A 27956-nucleotide genomic window follows, 5' to 3' on the forward strand; every position below is an offset into this window, starting at 1 on the left:
AGTGAGACCCTGCCTGAAAAAAAAATGCAAAAAAATCAAATACAGACCACTGCTCAGAGTGACAAGTTGTAGACTGAGAGGGGTGGAGAAAGAAAGATCAGTGAGACTTTTGGGAGAGCATGGTGGGGCACTGGACTGCTTCAGACAGTGTGGAAGGCATTAGAAGAGGGACAGCAGTTGTAGAGATTAAAGGGTTAACAGCCCAGGACCATCAGCCATCATAAGTAAGCAGTGAGGAGACATTTCAGGAAATCAAGCCATTCTGTGAACTGGGGTCAGGGGCAAGCCTCAGCCTCCATATCTATAAAATGGGTTGATAATGCTAACAAATGGAATAAAATAATAAAATGGTGTTGTTGTGATGCTGAAAAGAGACACAGTTCTTAACATGTTGCCCCACCCACAGCATGCACACGATCTATCTTAGCGATTATTATCATTACCGTCTCCTGGTCTAGCTAGTCCTCCGACTCTCCTGCTACTGAAATGCCTTCCCCCACGCTGTCCCATGGGAACCCGAAACAGTGCTAGTCTATTCCTTTCACACAGTACAATTAATAATTAAAGAAAAAAATATAAGCAAAAGAAAAAGTATTCCTCAGATCTGGTTTTAAAGTTGAATTCATAATTAAAGAAAAAATATATAAACAAAACACAGTACAAGGCCTGCAGAAAAGGCTCTTGGAGGCAATGCTCTCTCTGCAAACGAAGTAGAGACCAGCACAGGATCCTAGACGTGAAGACTTCTGTCATGACGGGACGTGACTTTTCGAGGTGTCTTCCTTGGGGGATGGGGAGGTGTATTTTGAGTACAGATGGGACAGAAATAAATATTCGTAACCAAGAGGGCAAGCATGCCGGAATATATTATTGTTCTTAATTGTTCACTCCTTTCTCTGACTTTCAACTGACTTGGCCATATGGCATGCTTTGGCCAGCAGAATATGTAATGCCCATCACATCCACCTAAGAGCTGTAAGAGGCATTGCCAGAATTTTCTCCTGCTCTCTTACAAGTTTCCCTTCTGCAACAAGAATGGGCATGTCCCGTAGGGCCCCAGAATGGAAAGACACACAGAGCAGAGCCCAGCATAGCCACAGCTGCAACCACTGACGTTAACAAGAGCAAGAAATCCACGTGTGTTGTTGTAAAGCATTGAGTGTGAGGGTTGTTTGCTATGCAGCAAAGCTGACTTACACATCTGCCCCAGGGTTCTGGGAAGGACCAAAGGCTATGGAAGAAGATGGACCTCAGTTCAAATCCCAGCTCTTCCCCACGTCGAATTCGAGGTGACCTTGAGCAAGTTGCCTCACCTCCTGGATCTCCATTCTCCACATCTGTGAAATGAGGATGGTAATACTGCTTATATGTCAGAGGGTTATGGTAAGGATTAAATCAGATCTTGTCCATAGAGGGCTTGGAGTTGAGAAAGGGCTCTGTTAATAGGACAAGTTCAGCCAATAGTTCAGATCCCAGGCCTGACCAAGGCCTGACCTTGATCTCAAAGTAGGATTATAATCTTGCTGAGCTATCTAGGCTAAATAATGTAGATAGACATAGATATAGACATAGATATAGATATAGATATAGACATAGATATAGATATAGATATAGATAATTTGGGTTGACAAGAACACTGCAACACCCTCCAGCTTAAGCTACACTGGCCCGGTGTGGTGGCTCACACCTATAATCCCACTACTTTGGGAGGCCAATGAGGACAGGTCACTTGAGGTCAGGAGTTCGAGACCAGCCTGACCAATGTGGCAAAACCCCATCTCTACTAAAAATACAAAAATTAGCCAGGCATGGTGGCACACAACTGTAATCCCAGCTCCTTAGGAGGCCGAGGCAGGAGAATTATTTGAACCTGGGAGGTGGAGGTTGCAGTGAGCTGAGATGGTACCACTGCACTCTAGCCTGGGGGACAGAGCAAGACTCCATCTCAAAAAAAAAACGCTACATCAGCTTCTTTCCTCCACACTCCTCTTCCCAACCTTAGGCCTCTGAAGGAAACCCTTCACAAGAACAGAAAATCCACAGCTTGAGGTGCTGCTTAAGGCTGGCTTGAACCCTGATCATTCACAACAAATGGCAAATTTGCTCGCGTTGAGCTTACCAATAGGTGTCCTTCCTCTTGGGCTGTTTGGGAAGCAAAGTTGGTCCACTCTTCAAAGCTTGCCTGCTCTCGGCTTGACTGGATGACCTCGAACTTTCAAGAAAGTTGTTATGGTGTGGAAGAGGTCCGTGAACACATAACTTCACACCGATGCATGCGAACCTGCATACACATACAACCATTTATATACCTGCATATAAAGCCACTTACATACACGCACATACAACCACTTATATATACATGCACACAAAGATTTTCTTAGCCTGTTTCCTGCTTAGGTGACTTCCAGGCTTTTTCTAAGCTGCTTGTTCCGTTTGCAGTTGCAAAAGACATTGATGTGTACAGGCAGTATGTGTAGAGGCTGGGACTTCAGGCTCCGACTTGGTTTGAGTTCCTCCCAAAACAGACTCAGAGACAAGGATTCTACTGCAAGTTGTATATTTGGAGGGTGACTCCAGGAAACATCAGGAAGAGAGTAAGAGAAGGAAGTTAATAGAAGGGTATTTTTATCAAGCAAATTACCACTAGGGCAACCGGGACATTCTGTTTGGAAATGCTGGGAGCTGAGTAGAACACACTTCAGAGTTATCCCATCTGCAGATCACATGAGGCCAGGAGTTCGAGGCCAACATGGTGAAATCCCATCTCCACCAAAAATACAAAAATTAGCCAGGCATTGTGGCGGGTGCCTGTAATCCCAGTTACTCAGGAGGCTGTGGCAGGAGAATCACTTGAACCCGGCAGGCGGAGGTTGCAGTGAGCTGAGATCACTCCACTGCACTCCAGCCTGGGCAGCAGAGCAAGACTCTGTCTCTGAATAAATAAATAAATAAAAACAGAGTTATCCCATCTGAGGAGCGAGGGAGCTGGGGTATTTATCCACCAACACCTATCAGTCATTGGTTGAAGGATGTTCCCACGGCAAGCTAACTTCTTGGCACTACTGATTTGCCCCCAGACTTGTTGAGCAAGCCCTGGTGGATAGAGCCAAGTACAGGTGCCAGCAGCAGGTCCACGACTAGAGGGAGGCAAGTCAGGTGACTAGGGTGCAAAATTTAAGGAGGCACTCACTCTTGGGGTTGTGCAACTGCAGAGTGGACAGTTTGAACCTTTCTTGCACAGAAAGGCGATTACTGAAAGGCTATGGAGGAGGCACCGACAGTGTCTGCTACAGGTTTTGTAGACAGGCTGCCTCGGTTTGGTTCTTAATTTAGCCACTCAAGGACCACTCACTTGACTTCCTTATGACTCTGCTTCCACATCTGTAAACGGGGATAATTATAGTGCTGACTTTATAGGACTGTTAGGGAGGATTACACGGATGATTCATGCCAAATGCTGAGAACACAGCTGGGCACAGAATAAGCCTCCCATAAGCATTAGCTCTGATGACATTGCAATGAATGTTATAGTGCATACATTTCGGTGGGCTTTTTTGGGTTGGTTTTTTATTTAGTATTTCATTCTATTTCTCTACATGTAAAACCAATTCAAATTGTTGCTGATTAGTAGGTTTGAAACCTTTCTGAGTATATTGAGCACAATCTCACTACTGTATTCTTGAAACATCACATAAATTTTTGATGAAAAGTAATTCGATCTAATTTTTAAAAGAATCTACTTGGTCAGCAGCGCATTGCTTCGCTGGTGTCTGTGAACAGCTGGAGATGGTGGTGAACGGCCTGTTTGCATTTCTTGGAAGAAGATCCTTTATTCTGCTGCTCAACGCAGGTCTCTGCCTTCCTTAGAGACTGAGGCCCATCCTTCAGTTTCCCTGATTCTGGAGAATGGCCTGCAGCCTCCTACTCGCATTTTGGCTGTGCTCATCTAGTCCATCCCGAGGCTGGAAGGGACGTTCATTGTGATCCACAAAGGTGTCCCAGCAATACCTAAACTTATTGTATTTCATCATGGAAATTGGGGCCCCAGCCCCATCCAGCCCACGCAGGCCCTTTTTATATCCTCTGTGATAATCATAGATGCGAGCAGTGAAGATCCACAGGCTCACACGTGGGTTCTCTTGAAGGATGGCTGTTTGTTTTGAGATGGAGTCTCACTCTGTTGCCCAGGCTGGAGTGCAGTGGTGCCATCTTGGCTTAATGCAACCTCTGCCTCCCAGGTTCAAGTGATTCTATTGCCTCAGCCTTCCTAGTATCTAGGACTACAGGCACATGCCACCCTGTCCGGCTACTTTTTGTATTTTAAGTAGAGATGGGGTTTCGCCATGTTGGCCAGGCTGATCTCGAATTCCTGACCTCAGGTGATCCACCCACTTTGGCCTCCCAGAGTGCTAGGATTACAGGCATGAGCCACCTTGCCCAGCCCTGCTAGTTTTTTGAGGATCAAGGAAGCAAGATCACCTAACAGTTAAGAAAAGAGCCTTTTGACTCAGGCAGATGTGGGTTCAAGTCCCCAGTCCACAATTTATTATGTGACCTTGGGCAAATCACTTAACCTCTCTGGGCCTCAAGTCTCAGTCTCTAATAAAAATAATTATTAATCTGGGAACGGTAGCATGTGCCTGTAATCCCAGCCACTCAGGAGGCTGAGAGGAGGATCACTTGAACCCAGGAGTTTGAGACCAGGCTGGGCAACATAGCAAGACCCCATCTCTTACCTTTTTTTCTTTTTGGTGGGGGGACATGATCCCACTCTGCTGCCCAGGCTGGAGTGCAGTGGTGCAATCACAGCTCACTGCAGCCTGCTAGGTTTAAGTAATCCTCCCACCTCAGCCTCTTAAGTAGCTGGGACTACAGGCATGTGCCACCGTGCCCAGCTAACTTTTTTTTCTTTTTTACATTTTGAAGAGATAAGGTCTTGCTATGTTGCCCAGGTTGGGAGACCCCATCTCATAAAAAAATAAAAATTATTATTAAATAATAAGATACTTAGCCACAATTTGTAAAGCTTTAAATAAAATTAAAAGATGTATGCAAGGTGCTTCTCTAAGCACTGTGTCTGGCTTGAGGTCAAGTGTGCAATAAACCTTAGGTGTGATTGTTGTGTGTTCAATTTCCTATGCAAGCAGGAAGCTGCTGCCGTGTGGGAGTGGCCAGGAAGCTATAATTCAGGCAGCAGTATTTATTGCACACCTACAAGATGCAAGGCACTGAGATGGGACATGAGGGCCATTAAAAAGAAGTATTAGCACTCTCTCAGTCCTGGTGGTGGACTGGAATTCTTCCATTTCTCCTTTAATAGAATTACGTGTCCACACCCTCAGCTTTGTGACTTTGTGGCCCCTCTCTAGAATGGGCTATGAAAACTCTCCAGCAGCCTTGAGAATGTACAAAAGGAGACAGAGGCTGGGCACAGTGGCTCACACCTGTAATCCCAGCACTGTGGGAGGCCAAGGAGGGAGGATTGCTTGTGGCCAGGAGCTCAAAATCAGCCTGGGCAACACGGTGAGACCCCATGTCTACAAAAATAAAAATAAAAATTAGCCAAGCACGGTGGTACATGCCTGTAGTCCCAGCTACTTCGGAGGCTGAAACAGGAGGATCGCTTGAGTCCAGGACGTCAAGGCTGCAGTAAGCTGTAATCAAACCACTGCATTCCAAGCTGGGTGACAGAACAAGACCCTGTCCTACCCATGTCTATAATCCTTGCACTTTGAGAGGCCGAGACAGGTGGATCACTTGAGGCAAGGAGTTCAAGACCAGCCTGGCCAACATGGTGAAACCCATCTCTACTAAAAATACAAAAATTAGCTGGGCGTGGTGATGTGTGTCTATAGTGCCAGCTACTAGGGAGGCTGAGGTGGGAGGATAGCTTGAGCCTGGGAGGTGGAGGTTGCAGAAGCCCTAAGTTGCCCCTCACACCTCCATGAACTTATTTTAATGTGAGAGAAAAACAAACCAATAAGTGCTTGAGTTTCTGTTAGATGCAGTCCAAATTAATTCAAAATTAATTCTATGGTAGATACCTTTCTTGTTTTATTTTATTTTACTTTATTTTGAGACAGTCTCACTCTGTCACATAGGCTGGAAAGCAGTGGCATGATCCCAGCTCACTGCAACCTCCACCTCCTGGACTCCAGTGATTCTCCTGCCTCAGCCTCCCAAGTAGCTGAGACTACAGGCACATGCCACCATGCCTGACTAATTTTTGTATTTTTAGTAGAGACGGGGCTCATCATGTTGCCCAGGCTGGTCTTGAACTCTTGATCTCAAGTGATCCACCAGCCTCAGCCTCCCAAAGTGCTAGGATTACAGGCAAGAGCCACCATGCCTGGCCTTATTTTATTATTTTGTATGCTCTGGGCATAGCATGGTGGAATATTGTGTTTTCTGGGGGCTGCAGAGGAACGTTCTCAAGTCTTGCAGAGGAGACAGTTTCCAGGCCGCCTCCTGAAGGGTTCGGCTCCTCTGCCCATGCCCCTGGGATCCGGCCATCCCTCACCTTATCTCCGTCTCCTGTCAAAGGCCTCAACCCCCACTCTGCAATAGCCCAGGTGACTTCTGCTTTCTGCAGAGACACGAATCAGAGACACCCATCTGTGCCAGATCAGGCCTGAGGTTGGTCCAGACACGAGGGTATGAGCTGCCCCAATGCCAAGTCCCCCTTTCCCTTGAGCTCAGTGGACACCCATTCCACTCACAGTAGACCTAACCATCTCCCCACTAGGCTCATTCATTACGTAGCTGGACCTTTTCATCTGATGAATGCATTTCTTGGCAAGGGACACCAAGCCACAACTGCCAAAAATTTTTCTGTAATAATTTTTTTCTTTTTTTTTTCTTTTTTTTTCAAATTGGTGAAAATTGGATCCCAATGAAGAGTTATATAGGAGTTCATTTTACTATTCTTGCATATTTTCTGTAGGTTTGCAATTTTTTTCAAAATAAAGAGTTAAATAAGATATATAGGTCTATCTAAGAAAAGGTGTGGTCTGTAGTCACAAATGACTTGGGTTTGAATCTCAGTTATTTTATTTTATTATTATTATTTTTTTTTGGGGGGGAGAAAGAAAGAAAGAAAAAAAAGAATGAAGAAAAAGGAAGAGAAAGAGAGAGACAGAATGGGAGTATTGCTTTCTTGCCCAGGCTAGAATGCAGTTTAGTAATGGGTATTGAAAACCTCTTTTATACCAATAATTATACTTAATGATGTAGACAGGAAGGAATAAAGGAAGAAAATAACAAACAAGCAGCCAACCAATATTTCATTTAAACCTATGAAATGCTATGCGATTACTGAGGAGTGATTTACTTCCAATTATGTAATCACTTTTGGAATAGGTGTGAGGTGGTAATGTATGTTTTGTGTATTTGAAGTGGAGAGTTCTATAAATGTTTATTAAGTTTACTTGTTCCAGGTCTGAGTTCAAGTCCTGGATGTCCTTGTTAACTTTCTGTCTCGTTGATCTATAAAATCGTTAGCTCTTCTTGTTACATTGATCCTTTTGCCATTATGTAATGTCCTTCTTTGCCACTTTTGATCTTTGTTGCTTTAAAGTCTACTTTATCAGAGGCGAGAATTGCATCTCCTGCTTTTTGTTTGTTTATTTTTACTCTCTGTTTGGTTGGTAAATCTTCTTCCTTCTCTTTGTTTTGAGTCTGTGTATCGTTGCATGTGAGATGGGTCTGGATGCAGCATACTGATGGGTTTTGGCTTTTTATCCAATTAGAATATATATAAGTTTAATACTGGCATTTGATGCTAGCTGGCTGTTTTGCCCATTAGTTAGTGTAAATTTTTCATTGTGTTAATGCTCTTGGCTTTTTGATATTTTTGGAAAGGTTGATATTGGTTGTTCCTTTATATGTATAGTGCTTCTTTCAGAAGCTCTTGTAAAGCAGGCCTGGTGGTGGTGAAGTCTCTAAGTACTTGTTTGTTTGCAAAAGATTTCATTTTTCCTTCGATTATAAAGCTTAGTTTGGCTGGATATGAAATTCTGGGTTGAAAGTTCTTTCCTTTAAAGATGTTAAATATTGGTCCCCACTCTTTTCTGGCTTGTAGGGTTTCTGCTGAAAGATCTGCTGTAAGTCTGATAGGTTTCCCTTTATGGGTAACCTGACCTTTCTCTCTAGCTGCCCTTAGTATTTTCTCCTTCATTTCAACCCTAATAAATCTGGCAATTATGTGCCTTGGGGTTGGTCTTCTTGAAGAATATCTTTGTGGTGTTCTCTGTATTACCTGGAGTTGAATATTACCCTGCCTTGCTAGGTTGGGAAAGTTTTCCTGAATGATATCCTGAAGAGTATTTTCCGACTTGGATTCATTCTCTTCGTCACATTCAGGTACACCTATCAAACGTAAATTAGGTCTTTTCACATAGTCCCATATTTCCTGGAGACTTTGCTCATTCCTTTTTATCCTTTTTTCTCCAATCTTGTCTTCTCGTTTCATTTCACTGAGCTGGTCCTCGACTTCTGATATCCTTTCTTTTGCTTGATCAATTCGACTGTTTAAACTTGTGCATACTTCACGAAGTTCTCGTGTTGTGTTTTTCAGCTCCATCAATTCACTTATATTCCTCTCTAAATTGTCCATTCTTGTTAACATTTCGTCAAACCTTTTTTCAAGGTTCTTAGTTTCTTTGCATTGGGTTAGAACAAGTTCTTTTAATTCACAGAAGTTTCTTATCACCCACGTTTTGAAACCTGCTTCTGTTATTGGAACACACTCGTTCTCCATTAAGCCTTGTTCCGTTACTGATGAGGAATTGTGATTCCCTGTAGAAGGAGAGGCATTCTGATTTTGAGTATTCTCTGCCTTTTTAGGCTGGTTTCTTCCCTTCATTATATATTTATCCCTCTGTCGTCTTTGTAATTACCGACTTTCTAACTAGGTCTCTGAGAGGACGTCCAACTTGTTGATTCCCAGCGCCGAAATCTGAGCAATCCACTGCGCCGGCCAAAACAGCGCTGTTAAGATTGATGGTGCTTTTCTGCCCGGGAATCTCCGGACTCTGCACCAAGAACTGTCGCACTAAGGCGCCAGCAAAACCACCGCGTCGGCCACAAGAGTCACCCTGGCGACCCGTGGGGCTCCTCTGCTGGGAATCTCTTGGTCCGTGAGCAACCAATATTCATCTGAAAGTGTGGTGTCCTCTCATTCTCTGTGCTTTCACTGGGAGCTATGAGCCCGAGCTGCTAGTGATCAGCCATCTTGGATCTCTCTCCCAATAATTTTTTTCTAGTCTTGTTTTTTTTTTTTTCTTTTGATACAGAATCTTGCTCTGTCATCTAGGCGGGAGTATAGTGGCACCATCATAGTTCACTGCAGCCTGGAACTCCTGGCCACAGTGATCCTCCCCCCTTGGCCTCCCAAAGTGCTGGGATTACAGGCGTGAGCCACCATGCCTGGCCCAGAAATAATGTTCTGATGCAGCCAAGGATAGCCAAGTTAGAACTCAGAGAAATGAGGTCCACTCTCCCCTTAAATTCAGCTGCCACATTCCAACCACTTACATTGTTTCTTTACCTACGCACCCCACCTACCTACTCACCCTTCTTCAAGTAACAACACTGCACTTTTCCTCCACACATCTTCTTACCCTACTACTGGTTCATTTGGTCTGGGTGATGGAAATTCTACTTTCTGTATCCAATGTAGTCATGTGATTTGGGCGTGGCCAATCAGAGCCTCAAAGGCCTCTGGCGCCACAGTGGTTAGTGACTCCATTTGGACCACTGAGAGTCAGGCCCAGGATTTTCGTTTCATCTGCTACAAAGATAAAGGTAACTCCCTTCTCTGCTGGTCTTGGGACTGTGAGGGTAGGATGGTGGGGGCTGCTGACAACCACCTTTCCACCCAGAGGGTAAGATCTGATTGAGAGTGGCATTAGCACAGAAGGTAGCTAAACTAAGTGATGGGAAGAAAGAGACACACAGAAACCAGCCCTGATAGCATCATTTGAGCTCCTGGATCAACCCACACCTGAATGTCTTTTTTTTTTTTCTTTTTTTGAGACAGACTCTTGCTCTCTGGCCCAGGCTGGAGTGCAGTGGTGCAACCTTAGTTTACTGCAACCACCGCCTCCCTGGTTCAATTGATTCTCCTGCCTCAGCCTCCCAAGTAGCTGGGATTACAGGTGCCTGCCACTACACCCAGCTAGTGTATTTTTAGTAGAGACAGTGTTTCACCATGTTGGCCAAGCTGGTCTCTTAACTCCTGACCTCAAGTGATCCTCCTGCCTCACCCTTCCAAAGTGCTGGGATTACAGGCATGAGGCACCGCGCCCTGCTGAATGTCTTTCTATTATGCATGTACTTTTTACTCATATTAGTAAATCAAGTAACATTTTTGCTTAAGCCACTTGGAGTGGGTTTTCTGATTCTTGCAAAAAACGGTCCCAATTTTCTATTCCCCTTCTTCATGATCTCACCATGCATCATCATTATTTATCTTTTTTTTTTTTTTTTTGAGACGAAGTTTTGCTCTTGTTACCCAGGCTGGAGTGCAATGGCGTGATCTCGGCTCACTGCAACCTCCACCTCCTGGGTTCAGGCAATTCTCCTGCCTCAGCCTCCTGAGTAGCTGGGATTACAGGCACGCGCCACCATGCCCAGCTAATTTTTTGTATTTTTAGTAGAGACGGGGTTTCACCATGTTGACCAGGATGGTCTCGATCTCTTGACCTCGTGATCCACCCGCCTCGGCCTCCCAAAGTGCTGGGATTACAGGTGTGAGCCACCGTGCCCAGCCATCATTATTTGTCATTTGTATTGTATGTCCCCTACCCCCACTGCTGCATAAGGGCAGTGGTTTTTGAATTTTTCTTATTTTTAATTTTTGCTTACCACCTAGAATAGGGCTTGGCAGGTAGTAGGTGCTCAATGAATTTTTTTTTATAAAATAATAAAGAGTCCTGGTCAAACGCAGTGGCTCACACTTGTAATCCTAGCACTTTGGGAGGCTCAAGGCAGATGGATCACCTGCGGTCAGGGGTTCAAGGCCAGCCTGGCTAACATGGTGAAAGCCCATCTCTACTAAAAATACAAAAATTGGCCAGGCATGGTGGCAGGCACCTGTAATCCTAGCTACTGGGGAGGCTGAGGTAGGATTGCTTGAATCCCAAAGGTTGAGGCTGCAGCGAGCCAAGATTGTGACACTGCACTGCAGCCTGGGCAACAGAGTGAGAACCTGTCTCAAAAAGAAAGAAAAACCCTCGTAAATTTATCAGTGCCACATGCCATAAATAGAAGATAATTGTAAATATATACACTCGAAGGCCAAACCGTTTTCTTAAACTCAGACTGGATATTTTAATACCATCTAACAACTGGACTTGAGATGTACTTTCTTTTTGTTAAAAAAGATTACCGGCCAGGTGCAATGGCTCACGCCTGTAATCTCCCAGCACTTTGGGAGGCCGAGGTGGGTGGATTACTTGAGGTCAGGAGTTCGAGACCAGCCTGCCCAACATGGTGAAACCCCATCTCTACTAAAATACAAAAATTAGCCAGGTGTGGTGGCAGGTGCCTGTATTCCCAGCTACTCAGGACGCTGAGGCAAGAGAATCACTTGAACCCGGGGGCAGAGGTTACAGTGAGCTGAGATCGAGCCACTTCACTCCAGCCTGGGCAAAAGACTGAAACTCCATCTCAAAAAAAAAAAAACTTATTAGCATCAGGCTGGGCAAAGCAGCTCACCCCTGTAATGCCAACACTTCAAGAGGCTAAGGTGAGCAGATCACTTAAGGTCAGGAGTTTGAGACCAGCCTGGCCAAAATGGTGAAACCCTGTCTCTTAAAAATACAAAAATTAGCCGGGTGTGGTGGCTCACGCCTGTAATCTCAGCACTTTGGGAGGCCGAGGCAGGCAGATCACAAGGTCAGGAGATCGAAATCATCCTGGATAACATGGTGAAACCTTGTCTCTACCAAAAATACAAAAATTAGCCAGGCATGGTGACATGCGCCTGTAATCCCATAGTCCCAGCTACTCAGGAGGCTGAGACAGGAAAATCACTTGAACCTGGGAGGTGGAGGCTGCAGTGAGCCAAGATCACACCATTGCACACCAGCCTGGGTGACAGAGTGAGACTCTGTCTCAATAAATAAATAAATAAATAGATCGATTGATTGATTGATGTAATTAAATTAAATAAAAATTCAAATAGTATAGAAGATAACAAGGGGAGCAGAGGTACCTATTCCCACCCAGCCATACTCCCCATTGTTGTCATTTTCTGTATATCCTGCCAGAAATTTTCTTTTTTAAAAAATTTGTTTTTACTGCTACAGAGACAGGGTCTCGCTATGTTTCCCAGGCTGGTCTTGAAAATCTGGGCTTAGTGGGGCGCAGTGGCTCATACCTGTAATCCCAGCACTTTGGGAGGCCAAGGTAGGCAGATCACAAGGTCAAGAAATAAAGATCATCCTGGCCAACATAGTGAAACCCTGTCTCTACTAAAAATACAAAAATTAGCCAGGCACGGTGGTGCATGCCTGTAATCCCAGCTACTTGGGAGGCTGAGGCAGGAGAATCACTTGAACCCAGGAGGCAGAGGTTGCGATGAGCCGAGATTGTGCCACTGCACTCCAGCCTGGTGACAGATCAAGACTCCGTCTCAGAAAAAAAAAAAAGAAAGAAAGAAAGAAAAAGAAAACCTGGGCTCAAGTGATCCACCCGCCTCGGCCTCCCAAAGCGCTGGGACTGCAGGTGCGAGCCACTGTGCCCAACCCCCTGCCAGAAATTTTCTCTGTCTAGACAAGGATATATAACCACCTCATACTTTCTTGTTTTACACAAACAGGCTTAGGACTTATATACTGCTCTGCAATGTGACTTTTTGGCACTGAACAATAAATAAATCATTGTATATTTTCAAAGCCTGTCATACATCTTGCACCTCAAACTCCATCTCAGTGCCTGCTTCTGGAGAACCCAACTGGCAACAGGTTATTTTGAAGCCGATCCCAGACACCATGTCATTTCATCCATAAGTATTTGAATAGCTATCAAGAAAAGATCAGGACTTTGTTTTTATCTTTAAACATAACCACAAAACAAATAAATAAACAACAAGAAAAAATAGAATAACAGTATGAAAGGAGAGGCAATTACTCTTTTAATTTTTATTTCCCTCAGTGACGTTGCCATGTCGATTTTGGACTTTGGAAAATTGAATCAATAAAGAGCCCTTTGTCCTCTCCCACTCCCACTGTCAAATAATTGAGATTTTTTTTTTCCAGCCCTAAATCTCCCTCGGGTGCTCTCTGTTCCTTAGTCTATAAAGCAGCAAAGCCAAAAAGAGACTGTCCCCAGCCCCAGCGGCTGCAGTGATGGACACGCTAGGGCCACACAGAGGCCCGCTCTGCCCCTTGGGATGCCCCACAAATGGCCTTTCTTCCTCCCAGAAACAGGCATCGACTCCTGGCCCCCGCCAGGCCTGTGATGTGCGGTGAATAGCAAGGTTCCCATCCATACCTACCCGGAGCCTGGTGCTGTGTTAAGCACTTACCTGTGTCACTTCACTGAATTCTTCCCCCAGCTATTAGCCCCATTTTACAACTATAACATTAATAGCTTCAATTTATTCATTTATTGTTTTGGGTCTTTTGGGGTTGTTTTTTGGAGACAGAGTCTTGCTCTGTCACCCAGACTGGAGTGTGGTGGCACTATCTCAGCTCACTGCAACCTCCACCTCCCAGGTTCAAGCGATTCTCCTGCCTCAGCCTCCCGAGTAGCTGGGACTACAGGAGTAAGCCACCATACTGGCTAATGTTTGTATTTTTAGTATAGACGGTGTTTCACCATGTTGGCCAGGGTCAGGGAAACCCTCTCTGCCAGGCTGGTCTCAAACTCCTGACCTCATGATCCACTTGTCTCGGCCTTCCAAAGTGCTGGGATTACAGGTGTGAGCCACCGAGCCCAACCCATTCATTTATGGTTATTCAACTTTTTTTGTTGTTTCAGAAACAGAGTTTTACTCTTTCACCCAGATTGGAGAGCAGCGGCATGATCGCCGTTCACCGCGCGCTTGATTCTGGGTTCAAGCAATCCTCCTGCTTCAGCTTCCGGAGTAGCTGGGACTTCAGTGCACCCACCCCACCTGGCTAATTTTAAATTTTTTTGTATAGACAAGGTCTCCATACGTTGCTAGGCTGGTCTCAAGCTCCTAGCCTGAAGCCATCCTTCCACCTTGGCCTCCCTAAGTGCTGGGATTTACAGGCATGAGCCACCATGCCTGGCCTATTCAAGAATGTATTTTTTTCTTTGAGCTGAAGTCTCGCTCTGTCACCCAGGCTGGAGTTCAGTGGCACAATCTTGGCTCACTGCAAACTCCACCTCCTGGGTTCAAGCAGTTCTCCTGCCTCAGCCTCCTGAATAACTGAGATTATAGGCGCCTGCCACCATGCTCGGCTAATTTTTTTTTATTTTTTGTAGAGACGGGGTTTCACCATGTTGGCCAGGCCAAAGTGCTGGGACTACAGGCATGAGCCACTGCACCTGACCAAACATTTTTAAATTAGCCGGGTGCAGTGCTGTGTGCCTGTGGCCCCAGCTACTCAGAGGCCAAGGCTGCAGAATCAACTGAGCCTGAGAGATTGAGGTTACAGTGAGCCCCGATCATGCCACTGCACTCCAGCCTGGGTGACAGAACAAGACCCTGTTTTAAAAAAGAGAGAGAGAGAGAGAGAAAGTGTGATGGAAGGGTTGGGGGTGCTAGGGAGCATTTTATTCCGGTGGTCAGGGAAACCCTCTCTGCCAGGGTGACAGTTGAACAGAGATCTGAACGGAGTGAAGGAATAAATAGCTGGGGAAGGACATTTCTGTGGAAGGAACGGCTCTAGGATGAGGGTTTGCCTGGGATGTTTCAGGCACAGCCAAGGCTAGTGTGGCTCAAGGCAGGAGCAAGGGGAAGGTGAAAGAGTTTGAGGTTGGAGATAAGTCAGAGGCTCCCCTGGCTCCTGGGAGCCGGATGCTGCTGCCTGAAATTGGTAAGTTCAAAATTGATTGTGATGGGAGTATTAACACCATGAAAATTGGCAAAAGCTATAAATCAAGGCTGCTGCTGCTGCTTCTCCTTCTTCTTCTTCTCCTTGAATTGCTGACTTTTGTAGGTCACAGTCAAGAGTTTGGATTTTATTCCAAGTTTGACAAGAAGCCATTGGCGCTTTGGAGCAGGGAGCAACATCCTATTTCTGTTTCTCAGAGATCGTTCTGGACTGTGCATGGAGAAGATATAGTCGGCAGGCAAGAGAAGAAATCGTTTAGTCCTCCCAGCAAGAGATGATGGTGGCTTGGGCTTAAAGAGTTTGGATTTAGGCCGGGTGTGGTGGCTCACGCTTGTAATTCCAGCACTTTGGGAGGCTGAGGCGGGCGGATCACCAGAGGTCAGGAGTTCGAGACTAGCCTGACCAACATGGAGAAACTCCGTCTCTACTAAAAATACAAAATTAGCTGGGTCGTGGTTGCACATGCCTGTAATCCCAGTCACACTTTGTGTGTTCTGCTCATCTATTCTGCATAACAAAACACCTGGATGTTTAGTGGCTTAAAACCATACCAGTTATTTATTGAGCTCACATATCTGTAATTTGAGCAGGCCTCTGTGGAGAAAGCTCATCTGTCCTACTCAACATCCCCTGGGGGGTTTGAAGGGTGCTAGAGTTATCTGAAAATTCTTCGCTCATATGTGCAACAGTGGTGGATGCTGGCTGTTAACTGGGACCTCACCTGGGGCTGTTGCCAGACACCTAGGCAGACGTTCTTCATGTGACCTTGGTCTCCTCCCAGCACAGCAGCAGGATTCCAGGAGCAAGTGTCCCAAGAAAACGAGAAAGCTGGATGGAAGCTATATTACCTGATTCCACATCCTAAAGCAAAATCAAAAAAAAAAAAAAGAAGCTATATTACCTTCTGAGACCAAGTCTCTAAAGCTACGTAGTATCACTTCCACTGTAGCCTCCATCCCGTGGTAAGGGGACGGACCATAGATTCAGTCTCTTGCTAAGGGAGTGGTAAGGTTCTAGAAGAACATGTGGGACTGGAAATATTGTCATGGCTAATTTTAGAAAATATGGAAAATACAGTCCCCATATGATATGTCTGGTCCTAGGCAAAGCACCCCCTTACCTTATTTCAGTCCATCCTGTACGATCTTTACAGATGACATAAAGGAAGCTTGAAGGTTGCCCAAAGCTGCCCAACCATTAAGGGAACAGAGTTAGAGTTTGATTCCAGTAGACTGACTCCATGTAACTGGCAAGAACCTGGCTGAGGCAAATCAGCCAAACAAGACTTCTAAGTGACAGAGAATGGCCTTCCAGATCAACCCAGACAGTGGGCAGCCAGAGATGAGAACTGCCTGCTCTGGGCCCACTCGCAGCCTTCCCGCCTCTCTAGTTGGCCTTAGTTTCCCAGCTGGCTCTCAAGCCATGATTTTATTCTAATTTCAAGGCTATAAGAACATGAGGCCATGCCTGTAATCCCAGCAGTCTGGGAGGCTGAGGTGGGAAGATTGCCTGAGCCCAGGAGTTCTAGACCAGCCTGGGAAACAGAGTGAGACCCCTTCTCTACAAAAAACTTTTCACACTTACAGGGTGTAGCACATGCCTGGGGTCCCAGCTATTTAGGAGGCTGAGGTGGGAGGATCACTTGAGCCTGGGAGGTTGAGGCTGCAGTGAACCAAGATCACACCACTACATTACAGCCTGGGCAATACAGAGAGACCCTGCCTTTAACAAGAAGGGCTGGGTGCGGTAGCTCATGCCTGCAATCCCAGCACTTTGGGAGGCCAAGGTGGGAGATCACGAGGTCAGGAGTCCAAGACCAGCCTGGCCAACATGGTGAAACCCCGTACCTACTAAAAATACAAAAATTAGCCAGGGTAGTGGGAGGCGCCTACAATCCCAGCTACTTGGGAGGCCAAGTTCAATCGCTTGAACCCGGGAGGCAGAGGTTGCAGTGAGCTGAGATCGTGCCACTGCACTCCAGCCTGGGCAACAGAGCAAGACTCTGTCTCAAAAAAAAAAAAAAGAGAGAGAGAAGAAGATGATGATGATGACGATGAGGTTTGAACATGCATAAGCAGAAAAGACAATTTGCCCTGAACAGGCCCTGGAAGCCTGTTCTTGGCTCTGAAGGGCCCTAAAATCTGGATGGAGCTTCCTTGCAGGGTTGGGGCAGGCCAGTGTGTGGACAGATGGAAGGGATGGTGGAAAGCACTTATTCCAGAAACCATCAACGTGGGGCTCACATGCCCAGCAAGGGAACCCGGAGGGCTGGATGTTCCAGGCCACACAAATCTGAAATCTAAAGACAGCTTTCTAAATCGAGCCAACAGCCCATTTATTTTGATCAATATTTCCCAGGAGAAAAGGCCGGGTCAGTGCAGAAACCTACATGGTCTCTGGGGACCACTGGTTTCCCTGCCCAGTGGCCAATCATCAGCTTCCGCTGTGAACAGCCTTCAGTAGTTTTCCAGCGTGCTGGCAAGGAAGCCTTGACTTGAGGACTGGACACCAGGAAAGTTGCCAGAATAATGTGGTGGGTGGGGGGTTGTAACAGGATGTATTTACTTTGTTTGTTTGTTTTTTGTGTTTTCCTTTCCCTTTGCTTTTTTGTAGTTAGGACTATAAGTGTTTCTTTTCTTTGTGGAAGCCATCTCAAATATATATTTACTCTTTGATAAACTATCTCAGGCATTAAAATGACACATAATACAAACACTGGAAATAACCCAAATGCCTGCCAACAGGTGAATGGATGGACATATTCTTTTTTTTTTTTGAGACAGGGTCTCAGTTGCCCATGCTAGAGTGCAGTGGCACGATCACAGCTCACTGCAGCCTTCACCTCCTGGGCTCAAGGCCTCCTGCCTCAGCCTCCTGAGTGGTTAGGACTACAGGTGTGGGCCACCATTTTAGCCAACTTCTTTTGTGTGTGTAGAGACAGGGTTTCACTATGTTGTCCAGGCTCCAAACAGGTATTTGTTTTGATTCTCCTGCCTCAGCCTCCTGAGCAGCTGGGATTACAGGCGCCCACCCCCACACCCGGCTAATTTTTGCCTTTTTAGCAGAGATAGGGTTTTACCATGTTGGCCAGGCTGGTCTCAAACTTCTGACCTCAAGTTATCTGCCCACCTCAGCCTCTCAAAGTGCTGGGATTACAGGCATGAGCCACCAGGCCTGGCCCATATTATTTTTTTTTTAATAGAGATGGGATCTCACTATGGTGACCAGGCTGGTCTCAAACTCCTGGCCTCGAGCCATTCTCCCATCTCGGCTTCCCAAAGTGCTGGGAATACAAGCATGAGCCACTATGCCCAGCCTAAAAAAAATTTTTTTTAAAACAGAATCTAGCTTTGTCGCCCAGGCTGGAGTGCAGTGACTGGGATCTTGGCTCACTGCAACCTGCTCCCAGGTTCCAGAGAGTCTCCTGTCTCAGTCTCCTGAGTAGCTGGGATTACAGGTGTGTGCCAGCTACGTTTTTGTATTTTTAGTAGAGACAGGGTTTCACCATGTTGGCCAGACTGGTAACAAATCCCTGACCCTAAATGATCTGGCCTCCCAAAGTGCTGGGCTTACAGGCTTGAGCCACCGCGCCCCGCTTAAATATCCTTCTTAAAGTACATTGCAGCCCCAAAAAGTTTGAAAAACCCTGCCCTAAATATGTGATTTTTTTTGCCATTTTAAACTTTTATGTAGGTAGCATCATCCAGCCCAAATGCTTCCCCCAGCTGGCTTTTGCTCTGTTGATATTAGCTTCGAGATGGATCCATGTTGATACACGTAGCTCAGTTTCATTCCTTTCCATCACTGCCTAAACATGCTGCAAGTTCTTTCTCCATCATCCTATGACTGGACTTTTTCTTTTGCCAAATGGGACATTTAAAAAATAGCTATCTGTCACGATTACCACTCTTCTTACTTGGAAGGGCATTTTAATATAAATAAAGTCAGAACGTCCTGCTCTCAGAATCAAAGCTGGTGTTTTAAATGAAATAAATCTGGCTTTATGAAAATTCATTCCACCTGCCCCTGAGGGTTAAGGCTGTTGGTTTTCTTCCCTGTTGACTGTTAGTTTGTTTATTAGATGTTGTAACCTAGTGAAAACATCATCACCTACACAACAATCTTAGGCTGCCTGGTTGCTACCTCTGGGGGAGGAAAGGGGAAATGAACCTGATGGAGTAGGGATTCAAAGAGAGCCAGCCGGGTGCGGTGGCTCACGCCTGTAAGCCCAGCACTTTGGAAGGCCAAGGCGGGTGGATCCCTTGAGGTCAGGAGTTTGAGACCAGCCTGACTAACATGGCGAAACCCTGTCTCTACTAAAACTACAAAAAATAGCCGGGTGTGGTGGGTTCCTGTAATCCCAACTACTCGGGAGACTGGGGCAGGAGAATCGCTTAAACCTGAGTGGCGGAGGTTGCAGTGAGCCAAGATCGCACCATTGCACTACAGCCTGGACGACAGACCAAGAGTCCATCTCGGAAAAAAAAAAAAAGAGTCTCAGCCATAATACTTCATTTCCTTTCTTACCTAAAAAAAAAACTAAGTCAAACATGGCCAAATGTTAACATTTGGAATCTCTGGAGTGTGAACAGAGGTATCTATATGCAAGTACTTTGCTCTAAGCTTTAAATAGTTCATTACATTTTTTTCCATTACCAATCTATACTTTGCTCCAAGTTCTAAATAGTTCATTAAATTTTTTTTCTTTCTTTTTTTTTTTTTTGAGACAGAGTCTTGCTCTGTTGCCCAGGCTGGGGTATAGTGGCACAATCTCGGCTCACTGCAACCTCTGCCTCCCAGGTTCAAGTGATTCTTCTGCCTCAGCCTTCTGAGTAGCTGGGACTACAGGTGCCTGCCACCACACCTGGCTAATTTTTTTGTATTTTTAGTGAAGATGGGGTTTCACCATGTTGGCCAGGCTGGTCTCGAACTCCTGACCCCAGGTAATCCACCCACCTCAACCTCCCAAAGTACTGGGATTACAGGCACCCAGCCAAGACATGTTTTTGAAGGAATGGGGTCTCACTACGTTGTCCAGGCTGGTCTCAAACTCCTGGGCTCAAAGCGATCCTCTCACCCTGGCCTCCCAAAGTGCTGGGATTACAGGTGTGAGCCACCACACTGGCCAGGAGACATCTTTTATTGTCATGATTGGAGAAGAGGGCATGCTGCTGATGCCCAGTGAGTAGAAATCAGGGTTGCTGCTAACACCATATAGTGCACAGGACAGCCCCCGCACAGCAGAGAAGGATCTGGCCCAAAACATCAATAGTGCTCAGGTCGGCAATCCCTGCTCTAAAGCGAGCCTCCCTTAGCCAGACTTCGTTCCAAATGGCAGTGTGATCCACCCTCCAGATGCTGGGACAGCTTATTTCTTTCCCGACCACAGAGTGAGTCATTTTGTGACGCTAAGGAACATTTAGCAAGGCGATAATCATCCTAGTTTCTCTGTTGGATAAGTCCAGATGAAAGTATATTTGGGGCCTTCCCAAAGAAAGGCACACCCAATGACAATGAAGCCTCTGTGAAGGCCAAGGCTGATTCAAGAGGTTTTAAACAGCGCATCTAAATCCCCCTCCTCCAAGAAGGCTCCTGGGAGTATCCCAAAGAATCTGCTCCCCCTGATCCCCAAGAACACAATTTCTATGTTTGGAGGAAGAAGTGTGATGTCAGATTCCTTGGGTTCAAATCTTCGCTCTGGCCCTCCTTACCTGGGTTATAAATTTATTTCCCCTGGTGAAACCTAACTCCTAAAAAGTGTGAAGATTAAAATGAGCATGCAGGCAGGTCACAGTGGCTCACACCTGTAATATCAGCACTTGGGAGGCTGAGATTGGAGGATCACTTGAGCCCAAAAATTCAACATCAGCCTGGGCAACATAGTGAGACCCTGTCTCTACAAAAATAAAATAAATTAGGCCAGGCACAGTGGCTCATGCCTATAACCCCAGCATTTTGGGAGGCCAAGGCAGGTGGATCACCCGAGGTCAGGAGTTCAAAACCAGCCTGCCCAACATGGAGAAACCCCGTCTCTACTACAAATACAAAAAAAATTAGCCAGACATGGTGGTGCATGCCTGTCGTCCCAGCTACCACTACTCTGGAGGCTGAGGCAGGAGAATCGCTTGAACCTGGGAGGCAGAGGGTGCAGTGAGCCGAGATCATGCCACTGCATTCCAGCCTGGGTGACTAAGTGAGACTTCATTTAAAAATAAAATAAAATAAGCATGCATGAAAGGCCATGAGCATAGAGACTGGCACACAGAAAACGCTCAATAAATGCCAGCTAGTATCACTGTCATTGTCATTATTATTCCTCTTAGCACCCTAAATACCTTGGAAGGTACATTCTCACAACCACATTCTGAGATAAGTAATAATGTCCTCATTTTGCAGGTAAGAAAACTGAGACTCAGCAGTAAAGCCATATTTTGTTGTTGTTTTAAATACACAATTTCACTCTGTCACTCAAGCTGGAGTGCAGTGGCACGATCTTGGCTCACTGCAACCTCCGTTTCCTGGGTTCAAGTGATTCTCCTGCCTCAGCCGCCAGAGTAGCTGGGATTATAGGTGCCTACCTCAATGCCTGGCTAATTTTTGTATTATTAGTAGAGATGAGGTTTTGCCACATTGGCCAGACTAGTCTCAACTCTTGACCTCAAGTGATCCACTCACTTCACCCTCCCAAAGTACTGGGATTACAGGTATGAGCCACCCTGCCTAGCTACAGCCACATTTTTCAATAGCCTGCTCTCTAGTCTCATAGCTTCCTCTCCTGCCCACCTACAGTCCTTTCTCCTCACAGAAACTAAAGAGATCCTTAAAAAATGCAATCAGAGCTAAACATGGGGGTGTGTACCTGTAGTCCCAGTTACTTGGGAGGTAGAGGCAGGAGGATCACTTGAGCCCAGGGGTTCATGTCCAGCCTGGACACCATAGAAAGACCTGATCTTGGCTGGGCGCAGTGGCTCAAGCCTGTAATCCCAGCACTTTGTAAGGTCGAGGCAGGCAGATCACCTGAGGTCGGGAGTTCAAGACTAGCCTGACCAACATGGAGAAACCCCGTCTCTACTAAAAATACAAAATTAGCTGGGCATGGTGGCGCATGCCTGTAATCCCAGCTACTCGGGAGGCTGAGGCAGGAGAATCACTTGAACCCCAGAGGCGGAGGTTGCAGTGAACCAAGATCATGCCATTGCACCTCAGCCTGGGCAACAAGAGTGAAACTCCGTCTCAAAAAAAAAAACACACACACACCTGATCTCTTAAAACACACACACACACACACACACACACACACACACAATCAGACCTTATTTAGCAGAAGATGCTCTCTGGGTAATTATATGTGATGTGATATTTTATGATCATTTCTTTTTTGTGGAGGGGACAGGGTCTCACTCTGTCACCCAAGCTGGAATGCAATGGTGCAATCACAGCTCACTGCAGCCTCAACCTCCAGGGCTCAAGCAATTCTTCTGCCTCAGCCTCCCAAGTAGCTGAGACTTACAGGTACACACCACTGAGTCCGGCTAATTTTTTGTATTTTCTGAGAGACAGGGTTTTGCCATGTTGCCCAGGCTGGGCTCAAACTCCTGGGATCAAGCGATCCACCCATCTCAGCTTCCCAAAGTGCTGGAATTACAGGCATGAGCCAACACACCCAGCTGATCTACCATTTCTTTATGATTTAGGTGTTAGGAAATAATTACGAGCAATGCCTTGGCTGCTGATGTTAACATTAAGGGAAACCTAAAGGCATATAGGAACTCTTTGTACCATCTTTGCTACATTTCAGTAAACCTAAAACTATTACAAAATAAAAGGCTTATTTTAAAAAAAAACATGAGGCCAGGTGCGGTGGCTCACGCCTATAATCCCAGTTCTTTGGGCTGCAGAAGCGGGTGGATCACCTGAGATCAGGAGTTCAAGACCAGCCTGGCCAACAAGGTGAAACCCATCTCTACTAAAAATACAAAAAATTAGCTGGGTGTGGTGGTGCACTCCTATAATCCAAGCTACTAGGGAGGCTGAGGCAGGAGAATCGCTTGAACCCGGGAGGCAGAGGTTGTAGTGAGCTGAGATTATGTCACTGCATTCTAGCCTGGGCAACAGAGCGAGACTCTGTCTGAAAAATTTAGAAAAATATATGAAATCAGTCTGGGCACAGTGGCTCATGCCTGTAATCCCAGCACCATGGGAGGAGGAGGTGGGCAGATCACTTCAGCCCAGGAGCTCAAGACCAGCCTGGGCAACATAGTAAGACCCCTTTCTCCACAAAAAATTTAAAAATTAGCTGGGTGTGGTGGTGTGCACCTGTAGTCCCAGTTACTTGGAAGGCTGAGGTGAGAGAAAAACTTGAGCCTGGGAGGTCAAGGCTGCAGTGAGCCATGATGGCACCACTGTACTCTAGCCTGGGCAATAGAGCAAGACTTTGTCTCTAAAAAAAAAAAAAAAAAGTGAAATTAGATCATGTTAATCCTCTAATTAAAACTCTGCAGTGACTTCCCATTAAGCTTAGAATAAAATCTGAGTGTCTTCTTTTGGTTTATAAGACCCTGAGTCCACCAGGAGCAGTGGCTCATGTCTGTAATCCCAGTACTTTGGGAGGACGAGGTGGACGGATCACCTGAGGTCAGGAGTTTGAGATTAGCCTGGCCAACATGATGAAACCCTGTCTCTACTAAAAATACAAAAATTATGCAGGGTGTGGTGGTGAGCGCCTGTAATCTCAGCCTCTTGGGAGGCTGAGGCAGAAGAATCGCTTGAACTGGTGAGGCAGAAGTTGAAGTGAGCCAGGATGGTTCCATTGCACTCCAGCCTGGGCAACAAGAGCAAAACTCTGTCTCAAAAAATAAAAAAGATCCTGAGTGATCTTCTCCAACACCTACCTTCCTCTTCTTCTTCTTCTTCTTTTTTTTTTTTAAAGACAGAGTCTACTCTCTGTCGCCCAGGCTGGAATGCAGGGTACAACCTCGGCTCACTGCAGTCTCCACCTCCTGAGTTCAAGTGATTCTTCTGCCTCAGCCTCTCAAGTAGGTTAGGATTACAGTTGCTCGCCATCACTCCAGGTTAATTTTCTTATTTTCGGTAGACATGGGGTTTCACTGTGTTGACCAGGCCAGTCTTGAACTCTTGACCTCAATTGATCTGCCTGCCTCAGCCTCCCAAAGTGCTTAGGATTACAGGCGTGAGCCACCGCACCCGGCCTTCCTTCCAACCCCCACTTCTTTTTTCTTTTTTTTTTTTTGAGACAGAATCTCACTCTGTCCCCAGGGTAAAGTGCAGTGGCGTGATCTCAGCTTACTGCAACCTCTGCTTCCCAGGTTCAACCAATTCTCCTGCCTGATCCTCCCAAGTAGCTGGGACTAGAGGCATGTACCACCGCACCCAGCTAATTTTTGTATTTTTAGTAGAGACAGGGTTTCACCATGTTGGCCCTGACTGTCTCGATCTCCTGACCTTGTGATCCACCTGCCTTGGCCTCCCAAAGTGCTGGGATTACAGGCATGAGCCACCCCTGGCGTCCAACCCCCACTTGACACTCTTTCCACCCTTCACACTGCACTCCAGCCACTCTGGCCTTTTTCCCATTTCTCCAAAACTGGAAGATTGTTCCTGCCTCCGGGCCTTTGTACTTGCTGGTCCCTGTCGGGAATGTTCTTCCCCTATGCTAGCCTTCCCACGACTTTCTCTTTTCCATCCTTCAGATCTTGACTCAGACGTCAAATCCTCAGAGTCCTCCTATGTGGTTACATGACCCTTTCGAATTTTCTCACAAAATCGCCACTCTTTGAAATTATCCTTCTTAAATGATTTCTCTGTTCTCATCTGTCTTTCTCTAGACTGGGAGCTCCATGAGAACAGGGACTATTTTTATTTTTTTTTAGACGGAGTCTACTCTATTGTCCTGGCTGGAGTACAGTGGCACGATCTCGGCTCACTGCAACCTCTGTCTCCCAGGCTTGAGCAATTCTCATGCCTCAGCTGCCGGAGTAGCTGGAATTACAAGTGCCCGTCACCATGCCCAGCTAATTTTCGTATTTTTAGTAGAGACGTTGTTTCACTATACTGTCAAGGCTGGTCTAGAACTCCTGACCTCAAATGATCCACCTACCTCAGCCTCCCAAAGTGCGTAAACTTGATGACTGATGCTTCTTTCAATCATCTAACCACAATCCTAATGCTCATTAAATTGCAAGGAAGGACAGAAGAATTCATCCCCAGCCTTCTAGAACAGAGTTCCAAATTGCTGGCCTAGGGCCAAATGTAACCCACAGATATGCTTTGTCTGCCTCACACTGTTTTAGAAGAATTTGAGTTCATGACCAGCTTTTTAAAATTGGAACATTTCACATAAAAAGCCATATGTTCAAGTTTTACCAAAAACTCAGAGGGTCTGGCCACAAGTGGCCCCAGGGGACTGGAGCTGAGAAATGGCCACCCCCTTGGATGAAACGTGGGCTCAGTTAGCTACAGTCCCTACTCAGTACTGAATTATTTCACATTATCAGCCTGGTCCCTTTAGGCACTAGGATCCTCCCTCAAAGCCTAAGTATCCTCAGAGACATTATTGGGTTTCCAATATTTTTGTCCACAGCCACTCTCTCCTAATCATCAGCTCCCCATTATCTTCAGCAGCACCCTATGAAAGCTCTGTGGAGCCAGGAAAGGCAATTTGAAAAGTGCACTTTAACCCACTCTCCTCATTTTACAGATAGGCAAACTTAGGCCTAGAGAGGGGAAGGGACATTCCATTTATTAGGCTGTAGCCTTTCCGGCAAGATGCTTATATCAACTGATCCTTAGGAAAGTCACTGGTGCTGATAATGGCAGAAAAAGGCAAACAGGGAATCAGTTCTTTCCTCCACGAGTTTGGTGGTTCCTGGGAGCTGTTCAGGCCCACCCTGGTGAGCTATGCCATGCTCAGGCTCGGGGCCAGCTAATCGCCTAGGCATGTGCCAGCAGAGCTGAACTCTGGAGGGGAGTTGCCCAGTAGAAAACAGCCTGGGGACAGAGGCTCTCCCCATGTCCCAGCTCAGTCTGAAGTCCTCCTCCAGCCCTGATGATGTTGCAAAAGGTTAACACACCTGCCATTTTGCAGATGGAAAATTATGGCACTCCTATTGTGGGCAGAGGCACATTTCAGTCATTCCACTGGGTTCCACATTGATATGTGCCAGGGATGTGAACGCTGCTGGGGGTTCACTGCGGGGTTTTACTGAATATGAATGAGGGCTGTGGTTTCAGGCTATCCTGAGTTCCAGCCCTGGCTCTGTAACTTCCTGGCTGTGTGACCTTCAGCAACCACCCTAGCCTCTCTGTGCCTCACTTTCTTCATCTGTAAGATGGGGGTGATAGGTATAGGACATAATTCCTAGGATTGTCTTGGGGATTCAATGAGATCATTTTTTGGCACACACTAAGAAAATGAACACAGTAGCATTTTGTTGTTGTTATTTTTCTCCACTGCATGTATCAGAAGCTGATATTTTTATTTGCATCTTTGTTTCTCATCCGTCTGACTTACTAAATGACTCTCCATAGAGAAAAGCCTTGTCTGTCTTGATTGCCCCTGCTTCCCTGCCTTAGAACAATGTCTGGCACAGAGTGGGTACTCCATAAATATTTGTCTGCTGAATGAATTGCTGTCTTTCTTATTTCTACTCCAAATTCCATTCCGATGATCCACACTGCCCTGGAGTAGCCCAAGGTCTTGTGGACTCCAAAGAGCCACCCTGACCTCCACAGCCAGATGTTCACAGCGGCGCTGGGCACCAACGCCGAATGTCACCAACTGGGCTCAGTGCCTTGGCCTGACAAACGGCACTTCTGGTGGACAGAGCTGTAGCAGAGGAATGTGAGTTGGTTCCTGAGGAAAGTGGATCGAGAGGCTGAGCTCTGAAAAGTCAAGGACCCTGCACCACCAGCGAGGGGGCCCAAGTGAGGGGACACGGAGCCCGCTCCCTGAGGACACTGCTTTGGAAGAGGATGCCTGAGTGGTGCAATTACCTAGTGGCATACGGAGATGGGGATTCGTGCATCTTGCATGCCTTGGGAAACAAAATGAATTTCTCGGAGAGGGCTTTGCAAAATGTAAAGGGCTGCTGGAAGCAACGTACAAGGAAAGGTCAGGAAAGAGAAGCGATCTGTTTGCTGAGTGTGGGCTGTACTTCCAAACCCAACCAAAGTCGACGCGCAGTCCCTGGAGGTGGCACCGTTTGGGGGCTCCTTGGATAGGAGTGCCCTTGGGGAGGCTGGGAAGCCAGAGAGGAATGGGCCAAAGTTTCTTCGGGTGTCTGCAGAACGCAGGACCGCCCGCACAGCTTGCCTCTTCTCTTCCCGCCCCCGGCCTGCACGCGTGAAATCTGCAAATTCCCATTTTATCTGCTGCACGCGCTCGTTCAACTTCGCCCTGGCTAGAATCAGGATAACCGTCCCGATGATTATATAACTTTCCGAGTTCAGGAAAGATAATCCAAGGGATAGAGACAACGAAATTTTCTTTGAGGACTCATTTTTTACCCCCAAAGTAAAGTTACAAAAGGGCACCAAAAAAAATATGCAAATACACATATACCCACCACTCACAATGAATAACTGTTACATTTTGACTTATCTGGAAGAGGGGTTTTTTTAATTTTAGTTACCAACTAAGCCTTTCTCGTCTCCCAAGTACCAGTATATCTGAATCCAAAATAAGCCAACCTTCTTTTCTTTATTATTCTCCTTTTCCACCCTTACCCCAGATTTATCTTAAAGGGTAAATTCCAGGACCCGCAAGATCCCTCGGTGAGCTCCCACCTGGCCAGGTCTGCACACATCTAGCCTCAATGTACAGGATCCGGCGATGGCCGCAACCCGAGGTGTGCACAGCTGCATTTTCTTCTCCAGCCCCAACTCCCGCGTGCAACTTTGCAACTCACG

The 27956-nt window shown here is 46.3% G+C and overlaps 1 long non-coding RNA gene across 1 annotated transcript; it reads right to left on the reverse strand.

The window, feature by feature from the left end:
• Positions 1–1206: 1206 nt before the first annotated feature.
• Positions 1207–27919, reverse strand: LOC105728906 (uncharacterized). Its single transcript, XR_001110146.3, has 4 exons — positions 27834–27919; positions 15751–15890; positions 2120–2281; positions 1207–1337 (listed from the first exon to the last, which is right to left on the reverse strand). It is a non-coding gene; the product is annotated as an uncharacterized LOC105728906 (long non-coding RNA).
• Between the last annotated feature and the right edge of the window lie 37 nt (positions 27920–27956).

Source organism: Aotus nancymaae, unplaced genomic scaffold, assembly GCF_030222135.1.
Source record: "Aotus nancymaae isolate 86718 unplaced genomic scaffold, 86718_ANA_hifiasm-v0.15.2.pri h1tg000021l, whole genome shotgun sequence".
Taxonomy (NCBI): Eukaryota; Metazoa; Chordata; class Mammalia; order Primates; family Aotidae; genus Aotus; species Aotus nancymaae.